General features: G+C 37.2%; 1 long non-coding RNA gene across 1 annotated transcript; it reads left to right on the top strand.

Annotated features, from left to right (window-relative positions):
* The first annotated feature begins 14,733 nt into the window (after positions 1 to 14,733).
* Positions 14,734 to 25,991, top strand: LOC115923632. The gene is made up of 3 exons (XR_004064024.1): positions 14,734 to 14,851; positions 15,315 to 15,410; positions 20,546 to 25,991. It is a non-coding gene; the product is annotated as an uncharacterized LOC115923632 (long non-coding RNA).
* Positions 25,992 to 26,198: the final 207 nt, after the last annotated feature.

Genomic DNA, 26,198 nt, shown 5'->3' with positions numbered 1-26,198 from the left:
ATGGCCTGCCCACAAAATTAGGGTGGAGCTTGAAAATGAAACTCGCCCCCATTTATTTCTCTGTTTTTATAACTTTGCACCAATAATACTGGATATTATGTTATACATGTAGATGTTACTTCAGCACTCAGGCCATTTTTTTCTTCTCTAACTAGTGAAAATGTGATGGAGAAAAGTAATTATTACGATTGTTGAATTTGAGTGTACAAATGTGCAATTTTGCAACATTTGCGTGCAAAGGGTTTATAGAGTAAAACTAAACTTATGCAAAACAGTGAAAATTTCATTAAAGGTAGGGTGTCCCTTTTGCAGACCTCCCCAAATCCAGCAAAACCTTACATGAACCTCAGGCTAGTTATGTTGGACATGTCTGTGAAATTTGAAAGCTAACAGTCATCTAAGATTCAAATAATGCACAAAATACTAACTACTTTGTAGCCTGTGTGTCAGGCTCAGTTTACTTTTTTTGGCAATCTCCGTATTATGGTCTATGATTACTAATCTACACAAGAGCTGATGTATAAAATGTGTCGGCGCTAGTGCACTTTCGCACCGGGCGCCTAATTTAATGATATAACATCAAAAGTAAACCACAAAGTAATCAAAAACCTGTTTCAGTGTCTCTCTGAGGCTGATGTCCCGTCCTTTCCTCAAAATTGTGAATTTTACGTAAAATTCGCCGCCGTACACTGCACTCACTGTACTGGCACTTTGGCATTCACTTCTCGCTCGCACAGATCTGTGCGAGCGAGAAGTGAATGCCGAAGCGCCAGCGCCCGTACAGTGAGTGCAGTGTACGGCGGTGAATTTTTACGGAAAATTCATGATTTTGAGGAAAGGACGGGACAACAGCCTCAGAGAGACACTGAGGTGGGTTCTTGATTAGTACTTTGTGGTTTTATTTGGATTTTAGGCACCCGGTGCGAAAGTGCACTAGCGCCAATGTGTCATGTAGCAAGAATGAATATGTACATGATCGTAATTTGTGACAAAATGTCATTACATCACATACCTGGAGTACACACATGCAGTACAAGGGTCTGCAGCAACTAGACTACATGTATAATAAATGTGATCACGAAATAAATCAATTCAAAATCTAATGGTCAATATAATTCCACCAAAAGTCAGTTTCCAGTTCCTATACTTTGAGGGAGGTTCTCAACTGATGATCTCGTTAACGCGATATCTGGAGAACCCTTTGATGGATTTTGATCATATTTGTCCCAGATGTACATCATGAGATGTAAATGAACTGATTAGATTTTGGATGAAATCCGCCTAAGGTCAAAGGTCAAAGATCAATGAACTTTGCCTGAAAAGTCTCGTTAACGCGATATCTGGAGAACCCTTTGACGGATTTTGATCATATTTGTCCCAGATGTACACTATGAGATGTAGATGAACTGATTAGATTTTGGGTGAAATCTGCCCAAGGTCGAGGGTCAAAGGTCAATGAAATTTGTGTGAAAAATCTTTTTATCACGATATCTCGAGAACCCCTGGGCAGATTTTGATCATACTTAATCCAAATGTACACTACGAGATGCAGATAATTCATTTTGGGTGAAATCCGCTTAAGGTCAAAGGTCAAAGATCAAGGTCAAACTCCGAAATTTCACTGTTTCTGCCCTAACTCAAGAAGTATTGGACAGAATTCCATCAAACTTAATTTTGGGTCAAAGGTAAAGGTAAAATGGTAAATTTAACAGTTTACGCCCTAACTCAAGGTACATGTATAAGATAAGCAAATGTTACTATAAATATGAAGGATTATGGCAATACTTAAGTATTTGTGCGGGAGGGCGGAGGCATACCCGTCGACTGCGCGCAGTCAAATTCATCTAGTTTATAATATGAATTTTGCAATATTTCATTTATAGATGTACATGTACACAAAGAATTGCTCCCTTGTATCAGAATAAATTACAGTAAGGATGACTTTCCACATTCCATGAGGAGCCAAACCATGTTTGACATTTGAAATATTTTAGATTTCCATATGATAAAATACAAAAGAAAAAGCGGGCTTGTGACATCATCACTTTTGGACACAGCCTCATTCATTGTTTTTTGAAATAATACAAATTTCAAATTGCTGTAACTTTGTTATTTTCCATCTGATTTCAATGAAATTTGTACTGTTATGCTTGATTGATTTCACACTATCAAATCATCTTTGATCTTTGATCTCGGGGTGGAGTACATGCAAGTAGGAAAGATAGGAAAGACACATTACAGTAATCTCCTTGTTTTGTTTTGTTTGCCTTCGCTATCCTAGACAAGAATGTCTCGACGACTGAGAGAGCCTGCAGATACCAACCGCCCAGAAGATTACACAGAAAAGGACAGAAAGGGGTTTTGTGTCAAAATTCTACCAGGAAAGGGTAAGGTATCCAGTGCAGATATAAGTGATTTCGAAAGGCTCCTTTTTTCATGAATTAACATCCTTCAAGATTATTTTAAGTGTCCAATGTGTCCAATATCAGGATAAGTAGTCTGAATTGTATTTTCTTTTTGTTGAATAATTTGTACCTTTTAATAGTGATTATGCATTACTTTGGTGGCCCCTTTTTGTAAGCTTTGCTTTTTCCAGGGTCTCCGAACCTTCACTTTAATTTTGATCATGTGTCTGTCAGTGTAAATTTTCTATTTTGTTTTGTATATTTTTTGATGGTTAGATAATGAAATGAATTGATAGGAGGCATATACAAATGTAGGAGGGATAATGATCTGATTAGTTTTGGGGGTATTAAGGTCAAAGGTGACAGAGGTCTACGTTCTCGCGATAACTAAAGAACCGTTTGACGGATCAATTTCAATCTTGGCTCATATAGGCTTATGGAAGTGATGATGATCTGATTAGATGATTTAAGTTTTTGAAAATTTTAGTAGTTAAATGTGTAATATATTTTAGATCTGGCAATAGCAGAGGCATACATTTTAACTGCGCTCAGTCGAGAATCCATGTAGTTTGGCTTTGTAATACCATCTTCAAAAACAGTGCATTATTTATTGTTATCTCTTGTACTCTGCAGGTAGAGCTGTTTTCACTACAAAAAACTTTCATAGTGGGGAGTTTTTACTCCATTACCATGGGGAATTAATAGATAAAGCAGAGGCAGAAGAAAGAGAAAGATTTGAAGAAACCGGATTCAGATATTTCTTCAAGTACAGAGGGAAGAATCTGTGGTAAGTGTTTTAAAGGTATTGCACCGTGTTGGTAAAAGTCGAAGAGGTAAAATTAGATTTCCTTAATTTTATAGTTTTTGGATACACTTATGAGGGTAGAACGCACCCCCGCCAAAAAAAAATCGCTCTGAAATGCCTGTATTTTCGAGAAATCGCGTGTTTAGTGTTGATTTTGGTTATTTATCTGGTACTCGATAAATACGGCTAATTCGCTTGATGTTGAATATCTCATGGATAAAATTGTTTCTGATCTTACTGTTATAATGTAATGATGAGGCTCAGACAGTCATTTGTAAGCTTGGTAGTAGCAACTATTTAAAGGCAGTCACGCAGGGGATTTCCTGATTAATTTCAGCCGCAGATGGCGACACACAAGTACGGTCACGAAGCTGTTTACCGAGCGGAATTGTACGTGCGCGGGTGTCCAGTTTCTGTACGTGCGTATGCGCACCATTCTCAGTCATATCATGTCACTGCACTGTCAGTGTCAGTATCAGACCTGCAAAACAGTCTGTCTGATCTGTCCTGACACTCTAAATTTGCTCAAGTCAAATTTTCAGTTTCAAAATCAAAGTGTCCAGGGCTGTCAGTATCACTGCAGCGAGTGTCAGCAGGTCAGTGTCCCTGTCAGTGTCACTGCAGCGAGTGTCAGCAGGTCAGTGTCCCTGTCAGTGTCACTGCAGCGAGTGTCAGCAGGTCGAGTGTCACTGCATTGCAAAAATACATCAAAGACCAAGCTTTGTGCGCAAGATAGCAAATATAATTCAAACTTAACGTTCTAATAAAGCCTCTAGAGACGATCGGATATATAATAAAACAATTACCGGTGACGAGATCTCGATAAAGACAAACACCAAAATTTACACCGCACATGAAAGTAGACGTGCAATCGCGATCGCAGGTTGCAGCATACAGCATGCAGCAGTAATTTTCGGTCTTGTTTACGTTTGGTAGTATAAAGCGCGGCCGAGTACAACAGCTGTTCAATTCAGTAGTATACTATAACTAGACCCTCTATAAGAATCCAGATTATAAATCTACTAACTAATTTATAGCTTATACAGTATATTATTAGAATGTGAAAAAAAATAACTGTGCGGTAACAATGTAGTATATTTTCTTTGCTTTTTTAAGATGCAATTGACAACACAAGAAACATACACAGATTGCGATATTGCGCAATGTGCACGTTTCTTTCGTGCGTACGTAATGTGAGCTGATCGCTGAGACAGCTCGAGCGGGGATAGCGAGCTGGCGATTCCTATGCACACGGTTTGATTTCTATATCGTGCGTCTGTGTGTGTGCGTCGCTCGGAAGAGTTCGGACGGCCATGTTTGAAATTGGGTGCTGCGGGAAAGACGACCACTTTGGTGTTCGCTTGCCCCTCGAGCACGCGTAGTTTGCATTAGGCGAAACGGTTTCACAAGGGAGTTGGACGGCGTCAGCGTACATGACATTTCTCGTGGCCAATGAAATCGCTCGCCACGCGTGTAAGTCTTTAATATGTGGTTCCATGTTGAAAGAACCAAACAACACACTCCCTGTGTCCTGACCTGGGTATGACTCATAGGTCATGACACAATAACATAAACATTGGCTAGTCTTTGTTCAGGCTTATCATTACAAAGACTTTACAAACAGATATCACGACACTTTCACAGGTAAGGTTCTATTCATGTTGATACATCACAAAATAAAGGAAAGTTGGGAAATTTTCAAAGGACAACACTGTTTTTAAAGGGAAAAACAAATTTGTCTGGCCGGACAGATATCGCCGACTGTAGTTGTCCTTTTCTAGCTTCCAATGCTATTTGAAGAAAATTAGGAATCAATTTGGTCTTAGGTCATCTAGATGGACCAAGGAAAACATTTCCACCAAATCCATGACCTTGACCAACACTGTGTATTACCTTTAAGAATTTAATTTCTGTCCAAATTAAGAAATATGATTATATTAGTTATAAAGAAGCATCAAATGCTGGCATGTTGATTGATCTCCGATGAATTAAATCCAGATTTGTGGTTTATGATGTTCTCTATGATGGATGTCAACCACACCAACTTTGGCAGCAAGAAAAAACAAGTATGAAATGGGTGTGCAATTATCATAGATGTCCTCTAACCCTTTAAAAAGTCAACAGATCCCAACTAACCCAGGAAGGGGGATAGGTAGAAATAGTTGAGAGGTTGTCTTTAAAGATGAGTAATCTCTCACCTAAACACTGAATAATATACTATATATAAAATAATAGATACATGTAGCTCAAATGTATGGTTCTCTAAACAAGAATGAATTAGATTACATTTTTCTTTAAAAACTTTTTTTTTATAAACAGAACAGGGTTCTTAATTATGGGTCAGGGAATTTGAAATACTTTTTCAAACAGCAAAATGTCAATGAAAGTCATGGAATTCATTAATACTTCTGGAAAGTTGGGGGAAAATCATTTGTTCAAGATATTATTTAATATTCTAACCTTATATTTATTTGTATAATTAACAGAGGGAATTAAAAAAAAAAATGTATGCTTTCATGTCAGATCAGTTTGTATCATATTCCACAATTACACTTCCCTGACCAGCCCTTCTATTACATGTATTTTATTATTTTGTGTACTTGTAGTACTGATACTAGCAAGCTCCCCTCACAACTAAGTATAAGTGTGTATGACTGACGACATACATGTACATGTACACTCTAGGCCTGGGAATGAATACCAAATTTGCTATTCAAATATTTATGGAAAAAGTATTTGAATAGTCCAAATATTTGTGGTATGAGCCCAAAGTGCAACACCCAGTGAAGTGGTCGAAGGTTGGCCATGACCGATATGCCCCCACAGACTCATGTCGAGCTGCAAAATGCAAGACAAATATTATATCACTATGTGGCTCTTTTGTCTGATTTATTTTCTGTGATATATTACTTTTGATGTTTTTATTTTTTTTTAATAACTATTAACATATATTCATATATGAAATCACTACGGTATTCATTGTTAAACAAATATATTTGAATAGTAGAAATTGTGGTATTTGATTTCTGATTAGTACTATAGTGAGCTATTTAAATAATTCAAATATTCAAATATTCCCAGGCCTAATACACTCTAGTTCTGAGGGGAGCTAGCTACATGCAGTATTGCATTGATACACATGAAATGGTCATAGAAATTTGGAGTTTGCTGCTTGGGAAAGTCATGAAAATTTAGGGCATTTGAAAATATGTAAGTGGAAGAATAATCCTCACAGAAATTTAAGGATCCAATCTAATCCAATCCAAGTATTATAGAGTGCCAATATCTAGTTGTTTTCTAATCAAGTAATTATCTCCGATCTTTCTAACATTATTTGAAATACAATATATGGATTCAAAATTCTTTCATTTGTAATTTTACAGTGTTGATGCGACAATGGAGCCATGCAAGAAGGAGCCTGTGTTGGCACGACTCGTGAACCATGCAACAGGTCAAAAGGCCAACTGTAGGATGAAAGTGATTGAAATTACGGGGAAACCCGCACTATGTCTGTTCGCCACAAAAGACATGAAGAGCAATATGGAATTATTGTATGACTACTCGCTGCCAAAAGATTTCAAGTTCCCAGAACCCTATTATTCGGATCTAATAAAGCAAGCGAGCACATGGGGAAATGCATGTAAGGAGAAGATGCCTCAGGAAGTAAACACAGTAAACACAGAAGACCAAGGGATGCCTGAACAAGTCAACACAGCGGACCAAGGGATGCCTGAACAAGTTAACACAGAGAACCAAGGGATGCCTGAACAAGTCAACACAGCGGACCAAGGGATGCCTGAACAAGTCAACACAGAGAACCAAGGGATGCCTGAACAAGTCAACACAGCGGACCAAGGGATGCCTGAACAAGTCAACACAGCGGACCAAGGGATGCCTGAACAAGTCAACACAGAGAACCAAGGGATGCCTGAACAAGTCAACACAGAGAACCAAGGGATGCCTGAACAAGTCAACACAGCGGACCAAGGGATGCCTGAACAAGTTAACACAGAGAACCAAGCGATGCCTGAACAAGTCAACACAGAGAACCAAGGGATGCCTGAACAAGTCAACACAGAGAACCAAGGGATGCCTGAACAAGTTAACACAGCGGACCAAGGGATGCCTGAACAAGTCAACACAGAGAACCAAGGGATGCCTGAACAAGTTAACACAGAGAACCAAGGGATGCCTGAACAAGTTAACACAGAGAACCAAGGGATGCCTGAACAAGTCAACACAGCGGACCAAGGGATGCCTGAACAAGTCAACACAGAGAACCAAGGGATGCCTGAACAAGTCAACACAGCGGACCAAGGGATGCCTGAACAAGTCAACACAGCGGACCAAGGGATGCCTGAACAAGTTAACACAGAGAACCAAGGGATGCCTGAACAAGTCAACACAGAGAACCAAGGGATGCCTGAACAAGTCAACACAGCGGACCAAGGGATGCCTGAACAAGTTAACACAGAGAACCAAGCGATGCCTGAACAAGTCAACACAGAGAACCAAGGGATGCCTGAACAAGTCAACACAGAGAACCAAGGGATGCCTGAACAAGTCAACACAGAGAACCAAGGGATGCCTGAACAAGTCAACACAGCAGACCAAGGGATGCCTGAACAAGTCAACACAGATAACCAAGGGATGCCTGAACTAGTCAACACAGAGAACCAAGGGATGCCTGAACAAGTCAACACAGAGAACCAAGGGATGCCTGAACTAGTCAACACAGAGAACCAAGCGATGCCTGAACAAGTCAACACAGAGAACCAAGGGATGCCTGAACAAGTCAACACAGATAACCAAGGGATGCCTGAACAAGTTAACACAGAGAACCAAGGGATGCCTGAACAAGTTAACGCAGAGGAACCAGAGGTGCCTCAAGGAATATATACACAGGAACAAGAGATGTCTCAGCAAGTATACACAGAGGGCAGCTCACCTTACACATATGACCAATCAGATGATGATTCAGACTATGTTCCAGATTCCTATTCAGAATCTGAATCTGAAACTGATGATTTTCCTGCAGATGTAGTCTGTAATAAGATTGGTAAGAGAAAGATCCAGTCCCATGAAAGAGCTTTAAAATCAAAGAGACCAGGCATTGAAATTTCCAATTGGTCTAAAGCAGGCATTGCATGTAAAGAGAGGATGCCTCAGCAAGTAATCATACAGGACCGAGAGATGCCTGAACAAGTAAACACAGCGGAACAAGAGATGCCTGAGCAAGTAAACACAGAGGACCAAGGGATTCCTGAACAAGTAAACACAGCGGAACAAGAGATGCCTGAACAAGTAAACACACAGGACCAAGAGATGCATGAACAAGTAAACACACAGGACCAAGAGATGCGTGAACAAGTAAACACACAGGACCAAGAGATACCTACATGTAGGCCAGTAAACATACCAGGTCAAGGTTCTCTTGCATGTGGTACATACAAGAAACCTTACCGTTATTGCATATTCTGCAAAAGAATGTGGTCAAAGCTACGGAATCACATAGAGAAAAAGCACAAAGATCACAAGAGAGTTTGCCAGGCCTTGAAAATGAGAAAGAAGGAAAGGGATTTAGTATTTGATGCATTCAGAAAAGAGGGCATATTGGAACTGAACAAGATAAGATTGAGGAAAAAATCTAGATAATCCAGTGATAATCCGTCCGTACGTCCCGTTCTCGTGATCGCGTTATCTGGAGAACCGATTAATGGATTCCTACCAAACTTTGGTCATGTATGTATCTTGCAGGGCCGATGAACTGATTAGATTTTGGGGTCACGAGGTCAAAGGTCAAAGGTCACAGGGCGCATTATATATGCAAAAACAGCTCGTGATCGCGTTATCTCAAGAACCGATTGATGGATTCCTGCCAAACTTTGGTCATGTATGTATCTTGCAGAGCCCATGAACTGATTAGATTTTGGGGTCACGAGGTCAAAGTTCAAAGGTCACAGGGCTCATTATGTATGCAAAAACAGCTCGTGATCGCGTTATCTCAAGAACCGATTGATGGATTCCTGCCAAACTTTGGTCATGTATGTATCTTGCAGAGCCCATGAACTGATTAGATTTTGGGGTCACGAGGTCAAAGTTCAAAGGTCACAGGGCTCATTATGTATGCAAAAACAGCTCGTGATCGCGTTATCTCAAGAACCGATTGATGGATTCCTGCCAAACTTTGGTCATGTATGTATCTTGCAGAGCCCATGAACTGATTAGATTTTGGGGTCACGAGGTCAAAGTTCAAAGGTCACAGGGCTCATTATGTATGCAAAAACAGCTCGTGATCGCGTTATCTCAAGAACCGATTGATGGATTCCTGCCAAACTTTGGTCATGTATGTATCTTGCAGAGCCGATGAACTGATTAGATTTGGGGGTCACGAGGTCAAAGGTCACAGGGCTCATTATGTATGCAAAAACAGCTTGTGATCGCGTTATCTCAAGAACTGATTGTTGGATTCCTGCCAAACTTAGGTCATGTATGTTACTCGCAGAGCCGATGAACTGATTAGATTTTGGGGTCATGAGGTCAAGGTCAAAGGTCATGCGGCTCATTATGTATGCAAATAGCTTGTGATCGCATTATCATTTGAACAGATTGATGGATTCCTGCCAAACTTAGATCATGTATGTATCTTGCTTATCTTCCAATGAACTGAGTAGATTCTTGGGTCATGAGATCAAAGATCAAAGGGTCATATATGTATATGAGAAATTGGTTGTAATCACGATATTCTGAGAACCTGTTAATGGATTACAAGAAACTTGAATTTGAAAAATTTCTTCTGTTTTGGTTTGTAAACTTGCTCTATGACGGAGGCATCTTTCTTGACTGCGCGCAGTCAAAGTTCCATCTAGTTTATCATATCAAAGGGAAAGTATTCTCATAGAACTAAAGAGCACCCCCAATAGGAATCAGTGCATAAGAGTAAGTTTTGATAAATGGACCCTATGCCTTTTTTACACAACGATCAACGATATATATTTCAGTAAATTAGCCTATAATGGGGTTTGTATCAGAACCCAGGTCGAAATTCCATTAGGATCCGATCCTATTGGACCATCAGAAACCATTAGAGCTATTGGTGTCTAATGGTTTCAATAGGGAAAGTGAAATGATGGACCCACAGAAACCATTAGAAAATATCTATTGGACCAACACAAACCCACAGAAGAAATGCTGATGGACCAACAGAAAGCTTCTATTGGACCAGCATCCACCCATGTCTTCTATGGGTTTCTTGGTCCATTAGATATTTTCTTCTATGATGGGTTTCTGTTGGTCCATTAGATATTTTCTATGGGTTCCTGTTGGTCCACTAGAGATCTTTCAATGGGTTCCTAATGCTCCCATGTTCCGAATTCCCTATTGAAACCAATAGTCCAATGGCTTCTATTGGTAAATCAATAATGATCAATCAGAATCGATTTTAGCAACTGTCCACCAAAAAAAAGTATATTCTAATCTCAATTGCATCAACTCCATCACATAGATCACTTGGAGTGAGTATTAGATTATCCTTTATTTTGACTGAATGCTTCTACTATTCTATATAATAAACATACATGAATTGTTTCTTGGTTAGTGTTTTATAGTAATCATTATAATCAATATATCTATTGCTAAAACGTGAATGAAATTGTAACATGATTAAACAAATAATCTATGAGTCATTAGTTGCCAAAAGAAAATAAAAATCATAAAATTGATGTACATTGTCATAAGTTGCTTGACAAATTATGATAAATGTAATTTTCTGTGAACACGTATAAAGTAATCATGAATATGCATGAGATAGATTTAGCTGTTGGTTTCTATTGGTTTCTATTGGACCTATTGGTTTCTATTGGTCCCATTGGGTTCTATTGGTCTCATTGGTTTTCTATTGGTCCTATCGGTCCTATTGGTCCTATTGGTCCTTTCGGTTCTATTGGTTTCTATTGGTCTTATTGGTTTATATTGGTCCTATTGGTCCTATTGGTCCTATTGGTTTATATTTGTCTTATTGGTTTCTATTGGTCCTATTGGTTTCTATTGGTCCTATTGGTTTCTATTTCTATTGGTTTCTATGGGTGCTATTGGTTTCTTTTGGTTTCTGATGGTTTGAATAGTCTCTATTGGATTCAATTCTATGGGTCCAACAGAAACCAATAGACTCCAACAGAAACCATTAGAGACCAATAGAATTTTTCTAATGGTCTCTATTGGTCTCTATGGGATTTTCGACCTGGGAAAACAGGGATGTTTGGAAGAGACATAATACTCACTTTGTTACTTGGTAATGAATTTATTGTAAGGATGTAAAGGATGCCAAATAAATTTGCAATCATTCAAGCGAGCATAAATCATAAGACTACGAGATCAGAATGTTGCATCCTGGGAGCGCTGACGGGAACAATATGGGTAGTTCAGGACTGAGATGGAGCTATTTCTGGGTCCTGGGAATACTGTAGCTTTAAAAGAATGAAGAACCAGAGAGCAGCTCTTTTTCCCCACCAATTAAAAAAAAAATTGGCAAACTGTGAGTTTATTATTGCATAAAGGTTACAGTTAACCTTGTATTAGTTGACCTTCTGTAAGTCGTCAAATAATCGCCCGTGGAAGCATTGTTTAGACCAGATTGTGCAAAATATGTGTTATTAGGTGATCCGCCATTCATTGGCGGAGAACCTCTTGATTTCGTCAGAATCTTTTTTATTATTATTTATTTCTGGTCACTTTTTTGTGACATAATTCATGCAAAAACGGCAATGTCAATCATCATGAAATTTCCCATAGTCATGTCCCATCATAAAATCTTGACGGGTCATCTGTTTTCATTGTGATCACCCATCCGTGACGTCATCTAGGCGCCATTTTGTAAAATCTTCTTATTGACCATATCTTCCTAACGGAACGTTATTTTTTGACCAAATTTGGCATACATTAACTTCAGGTCAAGGTTCAACTCTTCAACCTACGCGCATGCACGCGCGTCAAAATTGAAAAATGCTCCAAATGAATTTATTTTGAGTTTACTATACGTTTCAGGCCATTTTGAGCATTTAAAAAAATTCAGCGCGTGCGCGTCTGCGCGCGCGTTTTTTCGCGTGTAGCACGTACGGAACGTGGAAACGCCGTTTTTTTACATGTTTTGGGTTCCTAATACTATTGTCAACAATTTTAACTAATTTCCAGTCCTTCTTGACCTATAATAACGTAATATGCGCGCGCTAAACCTCAAAATCCGCGCGCGCGCGAAAATATGCCAAAAATTGAAAAAATTGTAAAAAAAAGGCAAATTTTGAATTCGCTGTAACTTTTCAGAATGCCATGTGACCTCCATTTTTATTTCATATTCTGAAAGGGCATGAGTTGTAGATTCCATTTCATGCATCATTTTGGGTCACCGGATGTTGTGACATCATCATATTGCCATCTGAAGTAAGAAAATTGATTTTTGATTTTTTACATTACATTTGACAATGTTCTTTTGACTGTCCCAAATTTCAATATGTTGTAGCTGAGAATGTTATCTACAAGTAACGTGACATTTATTTTTCATTTACATGATGGGATCATGGTCAAATTTTTGATTAAAGGTGAAAAGTCCGAATCTGCAACATGTACGTGTTATGTCTATGGAGGGTGATTTTTTTTTCTAAGTCACAATTTGCATAGTCTTTCTTTTTACTTTTCTCAGTTGTTTATACCAAAATTTGATATGTTGTAGCTGAGACTGTACGCTACGAGAAATGTTATTTTTGATTTAGATTATGGGATCATGGTGAAAAAATTCGAATTAACGTGTGAATTCAGAATCGGTCATAGACTTTTTCAGATATACGTGTTATGTCTATGTGGAAGCGCCGTGGTATATTGGTGTTGACACTCGACTCTCGTCTTTGTGGCCCGGGTTCGAATCCGCTGAAGGATTTTGTTTTTTTGTTTTTTGGTGGGCAATTTAAATAAGTTTTGCATTTAATAATTCTTTCATATTTGTTAGTATCGTCTCAAAACGTTTATCATTTGTTAACACATTGCACTTTAAAGTTTGTGTACAAAGCCTATGACAAGTTAATTATCAAAAAAAAATCATAATAAATACATAACGTTACCAATCATGCCCAAGTTTCCAGAGCTGTACTGGGTTATTAAAGACATTCATATTTGTTTATTCTCATTTCCAGACGTTTATCATTTATTGAAATATTGCACTTCAAAATTTGTGTACAAAGCCTATGGCAAATGAATTATTCTAAAAAAAATCATCTCTTAAGTCTTTAATCATTTCCAAACTTCATATTCAAGATTTTTGCTGCTATTTTTGTTGCAATTTTTTTTTCTCAATTACATCGTAACTTCCTGCGTCATCTATTAAAATCATGGCGGATCACCTAATTCATCTCAAGTGACGAATTCATGTCTAGTTTACCTCTTAGAAGTAGAATTTCTCAGATTTCTGTGGTCCCAAGGGATTTGACTTAGGCATGCAAATTTAACTGTATTTACATGTGTATATATATATATGCACATACATACTGTACATGTACATCTTTGGGAAAATATTATATTTCCCCTTAATCCGACTTAGGGGAAAATATTATATTTCCCCTTAACCCAATTAGGGGAAAATATTATATTTCCCCCTAACCCGAATTAGGGGGAAATTTTATATTTCCCCTTAACCCGAATTAGGCCTGGCTAATTTGGTAGATGATATCGGGGGGGGGCTCCATGCCTCCTTGAGATCTGGGCCGTCGACTGCACGATCGCGACGAGGAATTGGAATGCACGTCATCCGTTTTGTGAAGAATAATGTTTATTAATTATGCTAATTTATGTGTAATTTATGCATGGAATCAGACTTTTTGCTCCTAATCAATAAATAAAGTTCCAAATATACTAATTTGTGGTATAGTTACTCTTTTTAGTGTTCTTAGCAAATATACTTCAAAAACATGATATCAAAATTAATTTCTTATGTTTTTGACCTTTTTGTCTGTTATTGTTTTTCGATGAAAATTGTCGGCTACACTTGTGCGATCATAAACAGCATGTTATCAATTAATTTTAATCGTTAGAAGCAAAAATAATCATACATTTATGAGTTTTGGCTGAAAGCACAATTTGTATTGAAATCCTGCATGAAATCATGCTTTTTAGCCATTTTTGGTTAACGTGCATGTATAAACTTATGTGTAACTTCAGAACCACCTACCTGGGCGTTGCAATGTTGTTCAAAACAGATGCGCTAGACCCAAAAGAAAAAAGTCGTGAAACGTCGCCGCGAGTTTTCGCGATGCAGACTTGTTCCGCAAAGCATCAAGGGGGTACCTGGAAGGTTTAATACATTGTCACTGCTTTCTCTCACCTTGTCTTTACCCCATCTTACATGCTGCTCCTTATCTTTTGCTTCTATGCTTATTGTACTTGTTTGTAGGAGGGATGAATCAGGAGGAGGAAGGAGGGATGAATCAGGAGGAGGAAGGAGGGATGAATCAGGAGGAGGAAGGAGTGATGAATCAGGAGGAGGAAGGAGTGATGAATCAGGAGGAGGAAGGAGGGATGAATCAGGAGGAAGGAGGGATGAATCAGGAGGAAGAAGGGACGAAGCAGGAGGAGGAAAAGGACCATATTGCGTATTCAGGTATGTCTTAGTACATACATGTATGTTATTTTTAAAAGGAACCAAAGATCTTCACTTTACGCAGGACACATATTATGCATAACATTATTTACCAATTCACTTTTTTGTTTTTTGTTTGTAGTCTTGACAGATGATTCAAAATTGGCAGTACACCTAACATTATTTTGCCAACTGCAATGTTTGTTAGCCACTTTACTTGTCTTGGATTTGGAGCACTTATTCCTTACAAAATCAATACATGTGCACATGGCCCGAATTATCAGTCTGGTATCAAATTGGAAGCTCCCTAATGACGTTTGGCTGGTGCATTGTTCGTTTATCTATGATACCCTCGTAATAGGGAACTTCAGATCTGCCATGGTTATGATGCTGGCAAATATTGAAAACAAAAAATATATATTTTGCTCTGATATAAATTATATTTCCCTCATCGATTTTCTTTCTATTTCTCTTTTCTTTATAGGTCGGGGGTACACCCACTGGGAAACTTCCTCCAAAAAATTGGTATGCAACTACTTCGAGCAGTACCTGCTAAGAGATACGAGAAAGAAGTTACCTGGTATGTGTCGTGCTATTCACAAAAGGGTACATGCAAGGACTTTTTAAAGTGAAAAGAGATATAAAGTAGAAGGAATGTCATAAACTTCCCAGGGCTCTTTGTTTTTCTGGAGAGCTTAGAACCCTTGCAATTGTAAAACATAAAATGCTTATGATGTAAATGAGTAGTTTGACCTCTTGTTCCTGATTTTTGTCTCGCCTGCGAAGCAGATGCGGGACATAGGCGTCGCTATTTCCGGCGACGGCGGCGTTGTCAACATTTCAGGTTAAAGTTTGCTTGGTCAAATTCCTATGGCTTGAATTCCAATACCGTGCCACCAATGGTCTTGAAACTGGATTCAAATGATTCGGTAGAGTGTTCTCTTTCATATCCATCCCCATACTCTGTGTTTCGTCCAGGAATAGGGATTTTATAACCATTTAAACTTGGTTAAGTTTTGGTTAAAGTTTCAGGCCAGTGTCTGTTGCAGGTTAAAGTTTGCATGGTTAAGTTCAGATGTCTATAATTTCAATACCGTGTGACCAATTGTCTTGAAACCTAATTTAAATGATTCAGTAGAGTGTCTTCTTTCATATGCACCCCCATGCTCTGCGTTTTGTCAAGGAATAGGAATTTTATAATCTTTTAAACATAGTTAAAGTTTTGGTTAAAGTTTCAGGAGTGTCGTGTATACACAATATACATACTGTACATATACTGTGTACTGTATGTACTGGACAGACATTATGGAAATGTTGAAGTTTTGGTTTCTTCCATAACTTCAGGTAGGAAATTTCAGTAGTGTTATAGTTTCATATGAATGTTATGTGTAAACAATATTACCCTTTTCTGAAGTCCATTAGAGTTAAAGGTCAAAGGTCAATGAACTTTGCATAATGTTTGCATTTTCATGTACAACTTCAACTAGGATTATTTACTGGTGACAATGTTTTGTAGGATGGTTACCCTTTTGCAGTCTGCAGTTAAGACTGTGAGGTAACCACTGTTAAAGGTCAAAGGTCAAGGGTCAATGAACTTCAGCATTTTCATGTACAACTTTAACTTATTAAACTCTTAAATAGGCAACTCCTTGATGTCACAACCTGGACAACTTTTAATTGCTCATTTGTAAAGTCTGCCATCAATTTGGATCAAACTTGGTGGTAATTAATGACCCTTGGGTATAGGAACATATATGGTGCATACAGATATGCTTACATACAACTTTATGCATAATTATGCATAAATATGCATACATGTGCATATATATGCAATGTACTTGCATGCATTTACATGTACATGCGCATGAATATGCATATATATGCAGTTTGAGTGTCAAGTTGTACATGTATGTAAGCAGATCTGTAGGAGGATGGGGTCTTTAGAAGGCATCTAGGTCTCAAAATGCTAATTGTTCAAAATCCTTTTTTGGGGGTGAAATTTTCCACGTTTTATTGACCACGAAATCGGGCGAGACTCGTGGTTCGAGAACCATCTTGTTTTCATTTAACTGCAAAGCCTTAGAGAATTATTTGACTCTAATGCATATCTATATGGTTGCAACATCAAGGATAGTGGTCTACAGTCATTTAAAGGGGAATCCAACCCATATGGCAAGTTCTAAAACAAAAAAGAAATTTCAGAGAAGCAGATTGGTGAAAGTTTGAACAAAATCGGACAAACAATAAGAAAGTTATACATTTTTGAAAGTTGTTAGCACTATACATATTGGAATTTCAAGTTGGCCGAATTGGGAAACAAAGAATAACTTAAAGATGAAAAAATAAAAAGAGAGAATTACAGACACAGAGAATATTATAGGCCTAATGGAAAATTGCACTGATTGGAGAAAAAATAAAGAATTACATTGATGAAAGGAAGAGGATAGAGTGATTTGTTTTTCCTTCAATCCATCATCTTCATTTTGATGATGTATTTCTTTGTTTTCCCATCATAAATGCTTGCTTGATGTAATTTCTTGGTTGTCCTTCATTTTATCGTCCCTTTCTTGATGTATTCCTTTGTTTTCCCATCACTCTTTCTTTTGGCAATGCATATTTCTTTTTTTGTTTATCTTCAATCATTGCAATTTTCCATTCGTCTTGTAGTACTCTTTGTGTCTGGATTTCTCTCTTTTCCTTTTTTCTTTTATAAGTTTTTCTTTGTTTTCCATAATTTATCTTCTCTTTCTATATTTCCATCATTCCTAGTAATTGCCAACCTATTAAAAGTAATACACAGTGTTGGCCAAGGTCACGGATTTTGATTAAATGTGTTTTTCTTGGTGCATCTAGATGATCTAAGACCAAATCGATTATCAATTTTCTTCAAATAGCCTTGGAAGCTGTAAAAGGACAAGTACATTCGACGATATCTGTCCGGCCAGACAAATCTGTTTTCCCCTTTAAAAACAGTGTTCTCCTTCAAAAATTCCCAACTTTTCTTTATTTTGAGATGTATCAACATAAAAAGAACCTTACCTGTGATTTGTAAGATCAGAAACACTTTTATCCGTGAGATATTCAGCATCAAGCGAATTAGCCGTATTCATCGGGTACCCGATAAATCCCAAAAATCAACACTAAACATGTGATTTCTCGAAAATGGAGGCATTTCAGAGTGAACTTTTACGGAGTTGTGTTCTACCCTCATAAGTGTATCAAAAAATAAGAAAGTGAAGGAAATCTATTTTTTTACCCCTTCGTCTTTTACCAACACTGCGCAATACCTTTAAGTTTCATTCCTCATTTTATTTTCATATGTCAGTCTAGAAAATCCTTTAAAATCTTTAATTTTTGTCTCGCCTGCGAAGCAGAAGCGAGACCATAGGCGTCACTATTTCCGGCGGCGGCGACGGCGGCGTTGTCAACATTTCAGGTTTAAGTTTGATTGGTCAAATTCCTATGGCTTGAATTCCAATACCGTGCAACCAATGGTCTTGAAACTGGATTCAAATGATTTGGTAGAGTGTTCTCTTGTATATGCATCCCCATACTCTGTGTTTCGTCCAGGAATAGGGATTTTATAACCTTTTAGACTTGGTTAAGTTTTGATTAAAGTTTCAGGCCAGTGTCTGTTGCAGGTTAAAGTTTGCATGGTTAAGTTCAGATGTCTATAATTCCAATACCCTGTGACCAATTGTCTTGAAACCTAATTCAAATGATTCAGTAGAGTGTCCTCTTTCATATGCACCCCCATGCTCTGCGTTTTGTCAAGGAATAGGGATTTTATAATCTTTTAAACTTAGTTAAAGTTTTGGTTAAAGTTTCAGGCCAGTGTCCTGTATACACAATATATACTGTACATATACTGTATGTACTGTACAGACATTATGGAAATGTTGAAGTTTTGGTTTCTTCCATAACTTCAGGTAGGAGAGCTCAGTAGTGTTATAGTTTCATATGAATGTTATGTAAAGAATATTATCCTTTTCTGAAGTCCATTATAGTCAAGGGTCAATGAACTTTTTCATGTACAACTTCAACTTATTGTCATACTCTTAAATTGGCAACTCCTTGATGTCACAACCTGGACAAATTTTCATTGGCTTTATACACAATTTTTTTACACATTTTGAAACTATGAAACGGGCTCCGTACGTGTGTCTGTGTGTCTGTCTGTCTGTGTGTCTGTGTGTGTACAAAATGTTAAATTAGGCTTCTTCTCCCTCATTTCTGGACCGATTTTGATTCTGATTGTTTTATCTCATAGGGCTAGGTGCGGGGTTCAAAAATTCTACACAGAATTTTGAAATTCATTAATTATGCTAATTTACGTAAATTTATTCAAATTCACAAAAAATGCTTCTTCTCCTTCATTTCTTGACCGATTTTGAATCTGATTGTTTTAATTGATAGAGCTTAGATGGCTACACAAAACTTGTACACAGAATTGTGAAATTTTACTCCATTCATTAAATATCATAATTTATGTAAATTTATTCATAATTCACAAAAAATGCTTCTCCCTCATTTCTCGACCGATTTTGATTCTGATTGTTTTATCTCATAGGGCTAGGTGCAGGGTTCAAAACTTCTACACAGAATTTTGAAATTCATTAATTATGTTAATTTATGCAAATTTATTCAAATTCACAAAAAATGCTTCTTCATTTCTTGACCTAATTCTCATTATAATTGTTTTATTTGGTAGAGCTTCGTTGGCTACACAAAACTTGTACACATAATTTTGAAATTTTACTCCAGTAATTATAGCTTATGTAAATTTATTCATAATTCACAAAACATGCTTCTTCTCCCTCATTTCTCGACCGATTTTGATTCTGATTGTTTTATCTCATAGGGCTAGGTGCAGGGTTGAAAAGTTGTACACAGAATTTTGAAATTCATTAATTAGGTTAATTTATGCAAATTTATTCAAATGCATACATACATGTATATGCAGTTTGAGTGTCAAGTTGTACATGTATGTAAGCAGATCTGTAGGAGGATGGGGTCAAAGGAATCTAGGGCTCAAAATGCTAATTGTTTAAAATCCTTTTTTGGGGGGTAAAATTTTCCACGTTCTATTGACCACGAAATCGGGCGAGACTCGTGGTTCGTGAACCGCCTTGTTCTGTATTATGTCAGCCTTAGTTCTTGTCTTCTTTCTTTTCATCATTGACAAAAACAAAACAATCGCAACTTTAACTTCTTTTTAAAACAAATTTCCCCTCGCACGGCCCCCTTTGAAGACAGCCATAAAAAAAATGGTTAAGAGCAGTTGATAATTTAAATTAAGATTTTTTTCCCAGCGTGTTTGGCCCATTGCAGACACCATTACAAAAAAATTAGCTGCACAAGCCAAAACACAGGTGTTTTCGAGTGCGACGTGACCCAAGTCTTTGGTAAAAGCCTGTGAGAAGGATCGTTAAGGATATCCAATGTCAAAGGGTGGTCAAACTGCCTTTCATGCCTTGTGTGTGTAATTTCAAGAAGAGCCAGAAGAAATATTTTCAGTGGTTTCATTTTTGAAATACACAGACTAGAAATTGCTGGAACAAAAAAGAAGTACATTATAATTATTTTGTGCTTTAGAGAGGACAAAAAATCAAACTTTGTTTCATCATCATCGCTCTGTTTTTTTTAAATCTAGTTATTTTTGTTTACATTGCTCAATGCTTTTTCATGTGTTTTCCCTTTCATTTTCTTTTGTAGGTAAGAGAGAGGTTCACCAGTTCTTGGCAGCATATCCTGATTTCAAGATTAGAAACTTCAAAGTCATCAGAAGCAAGGTCATGAATGAAAAATCAAAAAGAGATCGCTTGGTAAAAAAAATGGAAAGCAACCAGTAGGAAATTATTCTCTAATGCACCGGGTGAACTTTTTCATTCTTTAGTTTGCCACACACAGCGATTTCTTGATATACAAGTATTTCGCTTCTACCAAACTTAAAAATGATTGGGGCGAGCTTTCGTCTGCTCCTGCAGACTTCCTCATGTCAACTGATTTGTCACACAGTTGCTGTCTTGGCGATCACTGGAGCGAAGATAGGTGACAATGCGTACCCAGTGTCCCTATTGAGTGCTGGATTAATGCTTTTTATCTAGATAGACTCTTTGACCTTCCTTGGCCAGAAATAAGATTCAAAGTCTATGATCTGTGTATCATCCCAGCGAATGTTATGTCCAGTATTGAGGGCGTGTTCCGGCCACTGCTGAGTGGGTTGGATTGTTTAATCTGAGGGCCCTTTTGTGTTCTTTTAATCGGTCATTCAGTGTTCTTCCTGTTTCACCCACATAAGAACTTTCTGTCAGTGCACTCCAGAGCCCTTTATACACAGAGTTTGGCCAACTTGATAACAGGCACCATGTTGTAACCCTTGGCGCTGATGCACCGCACCGTGCGCACGGGCGGGCTTATGGTATACACACAATATAGCTTACACTACTAGCCCTCAAACTGATTGATATTTTCTGTTGCAGAAGAGTCATGTTATGGGAAGTCTCAGATTCTTGGCATTTCTTCTCTTTCCTTCATGTAGTAGACTATAATTTTAATGAGTTTAGGCCCAATAGGAATAGGCCCTAGTATTAAGCGTAACCATCTCTCTCCTTTTCATTAATTTCTCGTTTTTTTTTCTAACTATATATGCCTGTGTGTCTCTTTAGCTGCCCCTACATGTATACCTCCATAGGGTCTTCACATATGAAATTGAAGCGTTTTCAACTCCCAATGAGTGATTTGGAGTTTGCTGGCATTTTAGATTGATCTTTCAGTATGTTCTTCAAATTTATGTATACATACATTGTCTGTTGTGTTTTAGCACTGCAAGAGTATTTATCATGAATTCAGGCTAACTCCGGTCTGACCAAAACATTTTAGTATTGATGTGTACCAAGAGGGGAGGAGGCCCTTGAAAGGTATAAGCCCTGATATGTTTGCCAGTACATAGTTTCGGTATGCCCCCCCCCCCTTTCCATTGTATGATGTAAGAATGATGTCACAAAACATGCCCAATTACCAAATTTTATCCACTTGCTACAGGTGAAAATTACAATTTTTTTAAAATCATCTGTTTTTAATAGGGCACACCAATATAATGATCATAACTAATATTAATGATTTATACATGTATATTGATTTATCCATTCGATTATTTATGTTTATGTTTCAATCCACTATGCATAGTGCCACTCAAAATATGTATTAATATACGTATTTAAAATAACAGCTTTTCCATGTAATCAAACATACCTACTGTATGTTTTAACAGCACTTCCATTACCCACTTCTTCACACATTGTTTTTTAATTCTCCTATACAGTGTGAGTAAAAAAAAGAAGGAAACCCAACTTCGGTAGCTTCTTATGATAATATTATAACATATATGGAACCTTGCAATTTATTTCATTGTAAAGAGTAACTTTACTGTCTACTGATACCTTATTCATACTTTTCCTGCCACGGATGACTGAGCACCAGGAGTTTCAAAAAGCTTTGTCAAAATCGCCTTGTATCAAGTTTGGGCTTAAGCAATACGTGTGCGTCAAAAGCTACTATGGATTTGTTATTGGAGTCTTGAAATAATGGCTAAGCTTTTTAAATTGATTTTGTGTATTTGACTAGAAAAGGTGTTGATTTGAACTTTAAATGAAAGAATATCCTTATTACAAGCAATATTTAAGATATCTTTGTTGTCATTAAGACACAATCTTGGTTTCCTCAACATTCCTCGTATGTAAGAGTTTCTTTATTGAGTGTGTCAGCTTCAGAATGTTGGTAGTGAAGAAGCTTTCTTTCAAATGAAGTAAAAACACAGTTCAAAACACTAGCATATGTGTTCTAAACAGGCCTTCCTTGTATTTTTTTAGTCTTTTAGGTTAGTTAACTATTAATTTAATGTAGATTGTGAGCTAGATAACTTATTCAGCTAAGTTGGTGCAATCGACCAATAAACAGATGGTTTTGTGGCAAGATAACATTCTAAGATAAGAGGTTTGTAGGCAGTTCAAAGTGCATCCACAGCCAATGAAACCTAAAATAAAATCCCTGTGAAAGTCTAGATACTTAAAATCACTTAACTCTGAATAATTGAAACACAAAACATATTTTATCATTTAAAAACGATTTCAGACAAAGTAACATGTGATTAGAAGCCTTTGACACACACCCATTGCTTAAGGTCAAACTTGGTACAAGGCGATTTTGACCCCCCAAAAATTGAAAATCTTAGTGCTCAGTCATCCGTGACAGAAACATCATAAATGAGGTATCGGTAGACAGAGTGAAGGTTATTCTTTACAATTAGATACATCTCAAGGTTTCATATGTTATAATATTTTTATAAGAAGCTACTAAAGTTAGGTTCCTTTTTTTTTACTCACAGTGTATAGGATACACCAATGCATGCTCATTATCACTTTTGTTGTTACACTGTGTATGTTTATGTTTTGATTCACTATACATGGTGTTAATAAATTTCTGATGCAATATACGCAATTTAAAGAAAACGATCATTGGTTTATTGAAACTAAAATATTGAGTAATTTTACTGTCCAAAACATACATACTGTAAGTGCTACAACAGCACACCAATAAACCATTATTTCACATACACTTTTTATACGCCGAAGGGTCGTATTATGGTATGACGTCCGTCCGTCCGTCCGTTAGCCAATTCTTGTGTAGATAACTCCTCATTCATTGTTTAACGAAATTTCTTCAAACTTGCATGGATGGATGATATTGATGTGTAGATGTGCGTAAAGATGATATAACTTGGGTACGCCAAGGCGTTGCCATGGTAACCACATTTTACTAAAAAATTGAAAAATTCTTGTGCGGATAATTCCTCATTTACTTTTTAATTAAATTTCTTCAAATTTGCATGGATGGATGATATTGATGTGTAGATGTGCATAAAGGTGATATAACTTGGGTACGACAAGGCATTGCCATGGTAACCACATTTTACTAAAAAAATATTGAAAAATTCTTGTGTGGATAACTCATTTACTTTGTAATGAAATTTCCTCAAACTTGCATGGTTGGATGATATTGATGTGTAGATGTGCATAAAGGTGAAACTTCGGGCGTATAATGCTCCGACTTGCGGTGCTCTTGTTTAAAGATCTTTTTGATATTCTATATGACACACCAATTTAATTATATTACTTATTTCGTATATTTTTGTTAATTTCTTCAATTTGAATATCTGTATCTGTAAATGCATCGTCATTTGGGCTTGCTGCTATGATTTTATTTATTTATCTATCTTTCCTTACATGAAGAACAAGATATTTTTAATTGTTTATAACTGCATAGCACCAAGAAAATTATCAAACTGGTGACTCAATTGGAAAATTATTGTGGTTTGCATCAATTAATGTATTTTTGTGCATTCATAGAACACTTAGCAATCCTATGGATATTGAAATTTGGTGTGTGACAGCAAATTTTCACGTAGTTTTGGATGCAGGTTTCTGAGACAGTAAAATTGGGAAGTTGTAAGCAGGCCTGGTTGTAAGCAGTGTAGGTCCACAAGTACAATCATGGGTCTGTAATAAACACTGTGACAAATGAAATGATATGCCTGTATTAATAACTGGAATAGCGAAAAGTGACATTTTTACTGTGGAGTCTCATATGTTGCTTTAGGAGTAAGGCCACCGCACACCTTACGACTGGTCTACGACTGGATTTTGAAAGAAATTGCAATTTGAAGAGAAATTGAGTTTCAATTTGAAAATTTGTATCTGACTGAGGTCCAGAATGGTTATATCAATATAATTATCGAAAATATATGGTATTTGAAGTATTTCAGACAGAGAAAAGGCCAAATCTCCCAGTTACCAGTTGGTGGCCAGTCGTGCCTGTGTGACGTCGCTACGATTCGCAGCCGATCGGGCCTTTTCTCCAACTGAAAAGGCCATAACACCCTGCAATTTTTATATTGATATTGACATGACAATTCGGGACCTCAATCAGTAGGAATTTACATTCTAAACATTCTATATCTAATCCTATCATAATTTCTTTCAAAATCCAGTCGTAGACCAGTCGTAAGGTGTGCGGTGGCCTTTAGGGCTTGTTGGATAGGATGTGTAAAATTCCTTCAGTATTGTAAGTGTTTATAGATACAGCGCAACAAACCCCCACACTTATGTTAATGAACCTGAATTAAATCACAAATAAAAGGGATCTTTGTCAAAAAATTTGCAGACAAACTCATGACATCATTTTGCATTTACTTTTTAGGAATTTATTTGTTCCAAAGCTTTTTGAAGTCAGGCGGCAACAAATTGTCTCCTGCCTCGCCAACATTTTTTTTTTTTTTTTTTTTGGTCGCCTTATATTCCATTGACTTGTACATTAAAATTGTTTGGGTTTGTTGCGCCATATCTGAACAAACCTTGAGATATGAGGGCTATGGTAATAAACTCAACAGCATGGATTAGAGCAGCGGGCAGGGCGTAGATATGTGACGTCACACTATTCAAGTAGATCACCCCCCCCCCCCCTGAACAATAGGTTCACTGCTCGAATCTTCGCCAGTGTTAAACTGAGCAGCGCTTCTCAACCAGTGGGCCATGAGGATGGCCAAAACATTGTTTTAGAATAAAAATGAACCAGCTTGAGTTCAGCTTTACTGTCAAATTAATAAGTGGCAAAGTGGGCCTTGAGTTAAGAAAGGGTGAGAAGCACGTACTGGATTAGGGGGTTGACTCTTTGTAATTTGAATTTGCAACCATGCCGAATCACACCACCTAAGTAACATCTTTTTCCTGCTGCTTGGGCAGGATTGGTGCCTTCTATGAGGTCATAACATTGTTATTGTTGAATTTCTGCGCAAAAATAATGTTGGAATTCACAGTGAATTATTGAAATTACAAATTTGAATTAGTGATATCACAAATTGAATCTGTGATATCACAAAACATAATTCTTGTTGTGAATTGTATTATGTTCTGGAACATTAAACATACAAGACTGTTAACCTAACTAGTCAGATTTGTCTACATTGCAGTGATGTGCAGTAATGTTGGAATTCACACTGAATTCTTGATATTACAAATTTGAATTAGTGATATCACAAAACAGAATTCTTGTTGTAAATTGTATTATGTCCTGGAACATTAAACATACAAGACGGTTAGCCTGATCAGATTTTTCTATATTGCAGTGATGTGCTTTGTTAATGTAAACAAAATGTTAATATTTTCATTATTGAAAAAACAAGGAAACAAAATAAATACAAAAAATAAATAGGTTGCCATACATTGCGACTCAATGGTTGTACTGAAACTGACCGTAGTATTCCCAATACAATGGTAATGTACGACTGAGTAGGCCCTACGTATTCATAATA

This window comes from Strongylocentrotus purpuratus, unplaced genomic scaffold (genome assembly GCF_000002235.5).
Source record: "Strongylocentrotus purpuratus isolate Spur 01 unplaced genomic scaffold, Spur_5.0 spur5_scaffold_14, whole genome shotgun sequence".
NCBI classification, from domain to species: Eukaryota; Metazoa; Echinodermata; class Echinoidea; order Camarodonta; family Strongylocentrotidae; genus Strongylocentrotus; species Strongylocentrotus purpuratus.
The sequence above is the reverse complement of the archived record's forward strand: the minus strand, read 5'-3'. Positions and strand labels throughout refer to the sequence as shown.